This window comes from Chrysochloris asiatica, unplaced genomic scaffold, assembly GCF_000296735.1.
Source record: "Chrysochloris asiatica unplaced genomic scaffold, ChrAsi1.0 scaffold00558, whole genome shotgun sequence".
In the NCBI taxonomy this organism is placed as follows: Eukaryota; Metazoa; Chordata; class Mammalia; order Afrosoricida; family Chrysochloridae; genus Chrysochloris; species Chrysochloris asiatica.
The window spans coordinates 101,915-110,818 of record NW_006409076.1 but is presented as its reverse complement, the minus strand read 5'-3'; the positions used below and the strand labels follow the sequence as shown (position 1 = coordinate 110,818).

Here is an 8,904-nt window from a genome sequence, read left to right as displayed (position 1 = left end):
CCAAACATGATATCCTTCTCCAGCAACTGGTCCCTCCTGACAATATGTCCAAAGTATGAGAGACGAAGTTTGGCCGTCTTGGCCTCGTAGGAGCACTCTGGCTGCACTTCTTCCAAAACAGATCTATTGGTTCTTTTGGCAACCCATGGCACTTTTAGTATTCTCCTCCAACACCATAATTTAAAGGCTTCTACAATCTTCCTTATTCACTGTCCAGCTTTCACATGCATATGAGGTTATTGAAAATACCATGGCTTGGGTCAGGCTCACCTTAGTCCTCAAGCTGACATCTTCGCTATTCAACACTTTAAAAAGTTCCTGTGTAGCAGATTTGCCTAATGCAATACGTCGTCTGATCTGTTGACTGCTGCTTCCGTGATTGTTTGCCAAAAATAAATGGTTAATATTCAAACATTTCCAGAGTTAGCATATGATCAAGAGGCAATTATACCATATTAAGAAATCCAAGGTTCACCGAAGGCTTTGGCAAAGAACAAGGCTCCAGGATTTGCTGGACTACAAATTGAAATCTTTCAAGAAACTAATGCAGCAAAAGAGGATCTCATTCATCTATGCCAAGAAATTTGGAAGACAGTTATCTGGCCAACTGTTTAGAAGAGATCCATATTCATGCACATTCCAAAAAGAAGTGACCCAATGAAATATGGAAATCATCAGATATTATTAATATTACATGCAAGTAAAATTTTTCTAAACATAATTCAAAAACTGCTGTAGCAGTACATTGACAAGGAGCTGACACAGGCTCTCACCACTCATCTGTGAGTTTGTCATACTGTAGTGGCTTGCATGTTGTTGTGATTCTGGAAGCTATGTCCTAAGTATTTTAAATATCAGCCAGATCACCCACAGTGGACAAGTGTAAGCTGGGCTTCCAGATGAAAACATACCAGGAAGAAGGAGCGATGGACTACTCTTGAGTATTTAGTCACTGAAAACCTTATGACTAGCAGTTGAACACTGTCAGCACCAGAATATTGAATGTTTAAACATGACGAAGAGAATGAAAATATTGCCAGAAATAGTGCCTGAATATGTGTCCATCAGGTTGAAAGGCACTCAAATTGCAAATAGCTGCCTCCTCAAACTGGGGTTGATTGTTATGATGCAAATAGAGTAAATTGCTCAGGACCCCTTCATTTGCTGATGTGACACAGCTGAAAATGAAGAGAAATAGCTGTAAACAGCCATTAATAATCAGAACATGGAATGCACAATGTATGAAATTAGGAAAATTGGCAATTGTCAAAACTGAAATGGAACACGTAAACATCAAAACTTAGTAATTAATGAGCAGAAATGGATTGGTATTGGCTATTTTGAATTTTACAATCACATGATTTACAATGCCAGGAGTAACAAATTAAAGAGGAATGGTGTCACATTCATCATCAAAAAGAACATATCACAATTTGTCTTAAAGTACAATGCAGTCTGTGATAGAATAATATCCATACACCTACAAGTAAAACCAGTTATTACCAATATTTTCAAACATATGCACCAACTCTAAATTGAAGAACTCTACCAACTTGTTCAGTCTGAAATTGATTAAACATGTACTCAAGAAGTATTGATAATTGTTTGGAATGCAAAGGTTGGAAACAAAGAGGAAGAATCAGTAGTTGGAAAATATGGCCTTGGTGATAGAAATGATACTGTAGATCTTATGATAGAATTTTTTTTTTTTAAATCACTTTTTTTTTTTATTGAAGCATATAGGATGCTTTATTTTGAGTTACGTGATAATTTACAAGGGCAAACATTAGCTTCACATTGATCTCATCGTATATCGTTTCCTTGCCATGGTTACAATCCCCTCCATGCATCATCCACCAACCACAGGGTATACCCCGCAAGCCTGTCCCCTGATCTTCAGCACATAGGCCCTCTCCCTTTCTGGGTCCAAAGTGCACAGACACTCCATCTCTCTGCATCATCGTCTCTGCCTCCATCTCTGGCATCACTGCTTCCCTGGGTAGGGTTCCGTTCTCCGCTCTTCCCCCTTGATGGAAACCTCCACCCTTAGACTGCAAAATTAATCCCTCCAGCCCTTTGCTACAAAATGTCTACCTTTACATTTCCAGCCCTTACAATCAGTCCTGATAACAATTATTCACCATTGTATCTCAAGAAACGTATCCGCATCTCCTTTCCTTGGCCCCGCCTAGACAGATTGGATACTACTCAGTGGAGATTCTACCTTGCTTCCCACCTTCTGGATCTAGGTACCCTCTTGAAAGCCTGTAAGCCAGTCACTTCTTGCCTCTGCAATATCCCCATTCTGGGTACCCAATGTCCAAGTCACCCATCCGTGTCCTCTCCTTGTGTGGAGGGGGTGGGAGTGATCCTCCTGTGAAGATTTGTTCCCTCTTTTGAGCTGCTGCTTCCATAGGTGTAGGTTGAGTTCATCAAATTGTATCAGATTATTCTTTTTTTCCTCTTCTTTCTTCTTCTGGTTGAGCTCTGATCATCCAGCCATTGAAGCTAGGTCGGGTGGGTATTATCTGTAAGTGTGGGTGTACTTATGCATGTGCTCTCTCTTCTTATCAGCTGGACGCTTCACTCTCCACTCTAGTCCTTTGTGGCTATGTCATTGACTCTGAGCCCAAGAGTCCCCAGGTCTTGTCACACTGCTGGCAAGCCAGGTCTCCAGCCAGGTTCACAGGAGTCCTTGAACATTGTAGGGCTTAGCTCACCACTTCATTGCTGTTTTTCCCTCACTTCCCCTTATCGGTGTCAAGCGTGGTCACCCATCAGAGAGTGTATTCCCATTGGGTCCCAGCCTTTGAAAGAGATATGCCCTGAGGGGACCTGACCACTTGCCTTGATGTCTCCTGGGGGAAGTCAATCTGCCTGTATTGTTTTGTATTTTTCCTGTACGAGATCAGTCTGGTCTTTCTTTCAAGAAGTATCTTCTGTTCCTCTGGCTGCCCCAGGCTGGTCTGCTTGTCTTTTCAAGCGGAAATTTCCCTTCAGAAGATTCTGGATACTGTTCAGGTATCCACCTATGGTTTTGTGTAATACAGAGACTCTGCAGGAAGCCTTCTTCACTGGGCATGTTGTAGCCCTATTTTAGGTATTCCAATCAGTTATAGGCAGAAGACAGACTTACAAGCTTTTCTATGGTGATATTTCTGGCTATTCCTTTCTCTCCCCTTCCAGTGTCTATTTTGTAGTGGTATGCCAGGGAAACCAAGATTCAAAAGACAGTCAAGCATCTTAACATTGTTTTCCTCCCTTTTCACATTCTAACCATGTCTCAGTCTCTGTATCCCAGAGCCCTGTTGTTCCAAGGTTGTGCATATATCATTATTTACCTCTTTCCCACTTCATCCTATCCTATTACATTTCATTGCAATGATTACAATCTCCTCCATTCGTCATCAAATAACCAAAGGACACACCCCACAGGCCCACCCGCCCTTGCTGTCAGCAAACAGCTCTTCTCCCTCCCTGAGTCCTGTGTCCCCAGCCACTCCATCTGTCCATGCCAACATCTCTGTCTCCATGCCTGGCTTTTCTGCTTCTTTGGGTAGGGTCACACTTTCTGCTCTTCTCGCTTGATGGTCCCAGGGACCTCCACTTCTGGGCTGCAAAATCATTCAATTTCTTCCTTTTGCCAAAAAAACAAAAAATAAAAAAATAAGTAAAAATATCTGTCTCTACATTTTCGACCCTCACAGTCAGTCCTGATGGCAGGTATTCACTGTTGTACTACAAGAGTCTTATCCCTATTTCCTTGCATCAGCCCAGTCCCAATAGATTGGAAATCATTCAGTGGAGGTTCTGCATACGTCTGCCTCATCTGGAACTAGGCTCCCCCTTAAAAGCCTGTAAGCCAGTCACTTCTTGCCTTTTTAGCCACCCCACCCCACCCATTTTGGGTCTGGGCAATTACCAGCTCCCCTCAAGGTATTCCAGTCAGTTAGAGGCTGAAGATGGGCTTACGTGTTCTCTGTTGTGATGTTTCTGGCTACCCCTCCAACCTCCCCCGAAGCATCTATTTCACAATGGTAGGCAAGTGAAACCAAGATTAAAAAGACAGCCAAGCATGCTAACATTATTCACCTTTTATCCCCTTTTAGGCCATGCCTCTATCCATTGGGAAGCCTTTAATTCCTCTATCTTGCAGTAACTGCTCTGGCTAAAACTTCTAGCACAATATTGAATAGGAGTGATGACAAAGGGCATCCTTATCTGGTTCCCATTCACAGAGGGAAGGCTTTCAGTTTCTCTCCATTGAGAGTGATGTATGCTGTTGGTTTTGTATATATGCTCCTAATTAAATTGAGGAATTTCCTTTCAATTCCTACTTTGTTGAGTGTTTTTATCAAGAATGGATGTTGGATTTTGTCAAATGCCTTTTCTGCATCAATCGATATAATCATGTGGTTCTTTTCCTTTTTCTTATTTATATGGTGGATTACGTTGATTGTGTTTCTAATGTTGAACCATCCTTACATCCCTTTTATGAAACCAACTTGGTCATGATATATTGTGTGTTTTTTTTTAATGGAATATTTAAATTTTTTATTTGATATCTTCAGAGAAAATATAAAGTAAGAAATATTAACATCAACAGAAAAAGTAAGAGTAGGCTGTAAGAATACACACCTGTCTCTGTCTCTTCACTACAAGTAAACTGGGAAGAACTGTCTTAACTCTGTGGTCCCACTCCAGCAATAGAAATGTCCTACGTATACCAATGTGGAGATCTTGATTTGTTGTATATGTCTGCACTGCTGAAATCATGATGATATTATTCATAAAATGAATGTGGGGATTGTATGCAGTTAGATTTTTGCAGGAAACTTTTTACTTCATTCAAATATGCCTCATGATTTTTGTCTTCTTTTTATATGTTCCTTATTGTTCACAGCCTATGATGATCCTACAGTGCCACACCAGGAGTCCACTGAGAAGTTTCCTGGTTAGACACTGGGAAAGGGCATGAAGGCTCCTTCTCCCTGGCCACTTGCCTCCATGTTGCACACCCCTCAGCACTATTTCTCTTGCCAGAAACAGTTTTCTCTGTTAGCCTATTTCACATCTGATTAAACTGCTTTGTTGCAGTCTTTCTTCGTGAATCAACATTTTGGTTGTTTGGAGTATGCACATTTATACTGAGTCCATGAGTGGAAATTCCAGTGTTCCTAAAGGTATTCCACTAGGGTTCAGAATTTTCTTGAGATTTTGATAGTTTGGCTTTGCATCATATGCTAAACTATAAGCACATTCCAAATACTGAGCTATTTCACAGCAGCTGCTTCAAGAAGGAGCCTATTTAAGCACAGACTCGGGGAGCTCATCCAGCAGATTTGTTTTAGCAGTCTGGACAACCACAGGGTCCTTCAAGTTCCATTCCCAGGGCAGTTTCCCACATAACCACCATAGCATGCAGTAGCCGAGGATTTCAAGGTCACTTTGTCTGGTCAGGGCTACTCCCTTGTGGGCATCCAAGCTGGTAAACTCCATTGTCTCATTATGTTTTGTTTTTGTTTTTTTTCCCTAGGATTTTCCTGATACTGTTTGTGGTTCCCATTGGGACAAGATCTGTAGGAAAGTCCATAATCTGCAAGATAAAGCTGATCTGGATTTTTGTAGCCCAAAAGTAGATTTGCAGCTTTTATATCGCCATGAATATCTTCATTTTCATGTATATACTCCAGTACATTCAACATGCGGACACATAATTGCAGGACAGTTGATATTTTAAAAGTGCCATTCTGGTCTGAGATCTTCTGTAAATTTATTCCCAGTCTTTCCATTACCTGTAACTTTTTCCATTATATGTAGTCAGACCAGATCCATAAAATTGGGGAATTCCTAAATAATCAAGATGCTTGAGTGCTATCCACCTTTGGATCCAGTCTTTTTTTGCAGCTCTCTGATAAAATTTAAGTTCTGAAAATAATGGACCATTTTCTTGATATTCCACCTTAATTACATGTTTTACATCTTCATCTGGTTTATTTGTAAGGAATACTAAATACACCAATCCAAATTGTCCAGAGCCAATCATCTTCCCCAGCATCCATTGTTTCCCTTATGTATCATTCAGAACTTTGCCTTCTGGAAGGGGTATAGGAAGTTTGTATTTGTCATTTCTTTTTGGAGGCATCACTTCAGCACATAAGTGTCCCCACCACCAGGCCATATGTCTGCTCACCTCCTGATTTATTATTATTATTATTTTATTTATTTATTTTTTTTGATGTGCTGTTGGGTTCTGTTGGCTAGGATTTTGTTGAGAATTTTTGCGTCCATGTTCGTGAGAGATATTGGTCTATAGTTTTCTTTTTTAGTGATGTCCTTCCCTGGTTTGGGTATGAGGATTATGCTTGCTTCATAAAAGTAATAGGGATTTTTCTATCCTCTTCTATATTCTGGAATAATTTGAGTAGAATTGGTAACAGTTCTTCCCTGAATGGTTGGTAGAACTCACCCGTGAAGCCATCTGGGCCTTGACTTTTTTTGGTTAGGAGATTTTTGATGACTTGATTAATTTCTTCTTTTTTGTGGATTTGTTCAAGCTTTCTACTTCATTCTGAATAAGTTTAGATAGGTCATATTTATATAGAAATATATCCATCTCTTTTAGTTTTTTGAATTTGTTGGAGTACAACTCTTCATAGTATTCTGTTATTATCCTTTTGATTCTGTTTGGTTCTGTTGTGACATTGCCCATGTGGTTTCCAATATGAGTTATTTTTGTCCTCTCCCACTTTTCTTTTGTTAGTTTTGCCAATGGTCTGTCAATTTTATTAATCCTTTCAAAGAACCAACTTCTTGTTCTGTTGATTCCTTTTATAGTTTTTTTTGGGTTTCCATCTCATTTATTTCTGCTCTTATCTTTATTATTTCATTTCTTTTTGTGACTCTAGGTTCCCTCTGCTGGTGTGCTTCCAATTGTTGGAGATGCTGCATTAATGTGTTAATTTTGGTTATTTCCTTTTTGGATGTGCACATTTATCACAATAAATTGTCCTCTCAGCACTGCTTTTGCCATGTCCCTAAGATTTTGGTATGTTGTATTTTCATTTCCGTTTGTTTCTAGGAACTTTGTGAATTCAGGTTTAATTTCTTCTTTTACCCAGTTGCTTTTCAGCAGGGTGTTGTTCAGTTCCATGTATTCAACTTTATTTCCTTGGTCTTCTTATTGTTGATTTCTAGTTTTATAGCATTGTGGTCTGAGAAGATGCTCTGTGGAATTTTTTTTGTTTTAAATTTATGAAGGCTTGCTTTGTGATCTAACACATGATCAACTCTGGAAAACGATCCATGTGCACTGGAGAAGAATATATATTGTGCTGTTATTGGATTGAATGCTCTGTATATGTCTATGAGGTCAAGTTGCTTGGTTGTTGTTTAGTTCCTCTGTAACTTTGTTGAGTTTCTTTCTGGTTGTTCTGTCCCTTTTCAAAAGTGGCATATAAAAATCTCCCACTATAATTGTAGATTTATCTATTTCTTTCTTCGGTTCTAATAAGATTTGCTTCATGTATCTTGGTGCTCTTTCATTGGAAGTGTAGATATTTATTATGGTTATGTCTTCTTGCTCAGTTGACCCTGTGATCATGAGATAGTGTCCTTCTTTGTCTCTTATGCTAGTTTTTATCTTGAGGTTTACTTTGTCTGAGATTAGTATTGCCACTTTTGCTTGTTTGTTGTTGTAGTTAGCTTGGTAAATATTTTTCCCTCCCTTAACTTTTAGTCTGTTTTTGTCTTTGTGCGTAAGGTGTGTCTCTTGTAGACAACATATTGAAGGGTCTTATTTTCTTATCCATCCTGCCACTCTGTATCTCTTCACTTGTACATTCAACCCATTGACATTCAATATAATTATCTATAGGTATGAGTTAATTGTTGCCATTATGTTTCTTTTTTGATAGTGCTGTTCATTCTTTTGTTCTGCGTACCTTCTTGTGTTGGGTTTGTGATTTTTGTGCTATTTCTTGCCTGTTTCTTCTTAGTTTTCATGTTTGCTTGTTCTGCTTGGAAGTTCATTTCATGGTAAGTTGTGAAGTAGTTACATTCTTTGGTGTTACCTTATAGTCTACTAACTTTTCTCTCCCTTTAAGAGAATCCATTGTATCCTGTAATTTACCTGGCATCCTCACCACTTGAATCTCTGCTGCTATGTTTTTCCCTTCTTTGACATTGATATAATTTTGATCTTCGGTTGACTTCCCAACTTCCTTGAGTTCGTTGTTGTAGTCTTGTTCTCTCCTGGACTCTGCCATCCTTTGACTGAGTTCCAGGTGGTGTTGCCATGCCTGTCAATCTCTGGTTGTTGTCTGTTCTTGTTGATTTTCAGTCCACAGAACTCTTTTTAGGATGTTTTGAAGTGTTGGATTGGTTTTGATAAAATCCCTCAGATTCTGTTTATCATGGGATGTCTTGATCACTCCAACATATTTGATTGATAATTTTGCTGAATAGACAATTCTTGGTTGGCAGTTTTTTCTTGTAGGATTTTGTATATGCCTCCCTATTGCCTTCTTGCCTGCATGGTTTGTTCTGAATAGTCAGAACTTAATCTAATTTGCTTGTCTTTATAAGTAACATTTCTCTTCCCTCTGGCTGCTTTTAGTATTCTCTCCTTGTCTTTGATTTTGGAGAGCTTGATTATTATATGTCTTGGTGACTTTCTTTTGGGGTCTATCCTTCCTGGGGTATGTTCGGCTTCTTGAATGTTTATTTTCTCATCTTTCAAGATGTTAGGGAAATTTTCTTCCAGAAGCTCTTCAACTATCTCCCCTGTGGACTTCTCTGATTCTTCCTGTTCTGGAATGCCAATAATTCTTAAATTGTTCTTCTTCATGTTATCTGGCATGTATCATAGGCTTTTTTTCTGATTTTTAAAATCCTTTTTTCCAT

At 39.1% G+C, this 8,904-nt stretch overlaps 1 pseudogene; it reads right to left on the bottom strand.

Annotated features, from left to right (window-relative positions):
• Positions 1–4,915: 4,915 nt before the first annotated feature.
• LOC102829958 lies at positions 4,916–6,145 on the bottom strand (annotated as a pseudogene).
• Positions 6,146–8,904: the final 2,759 nt, after the last annotated feature.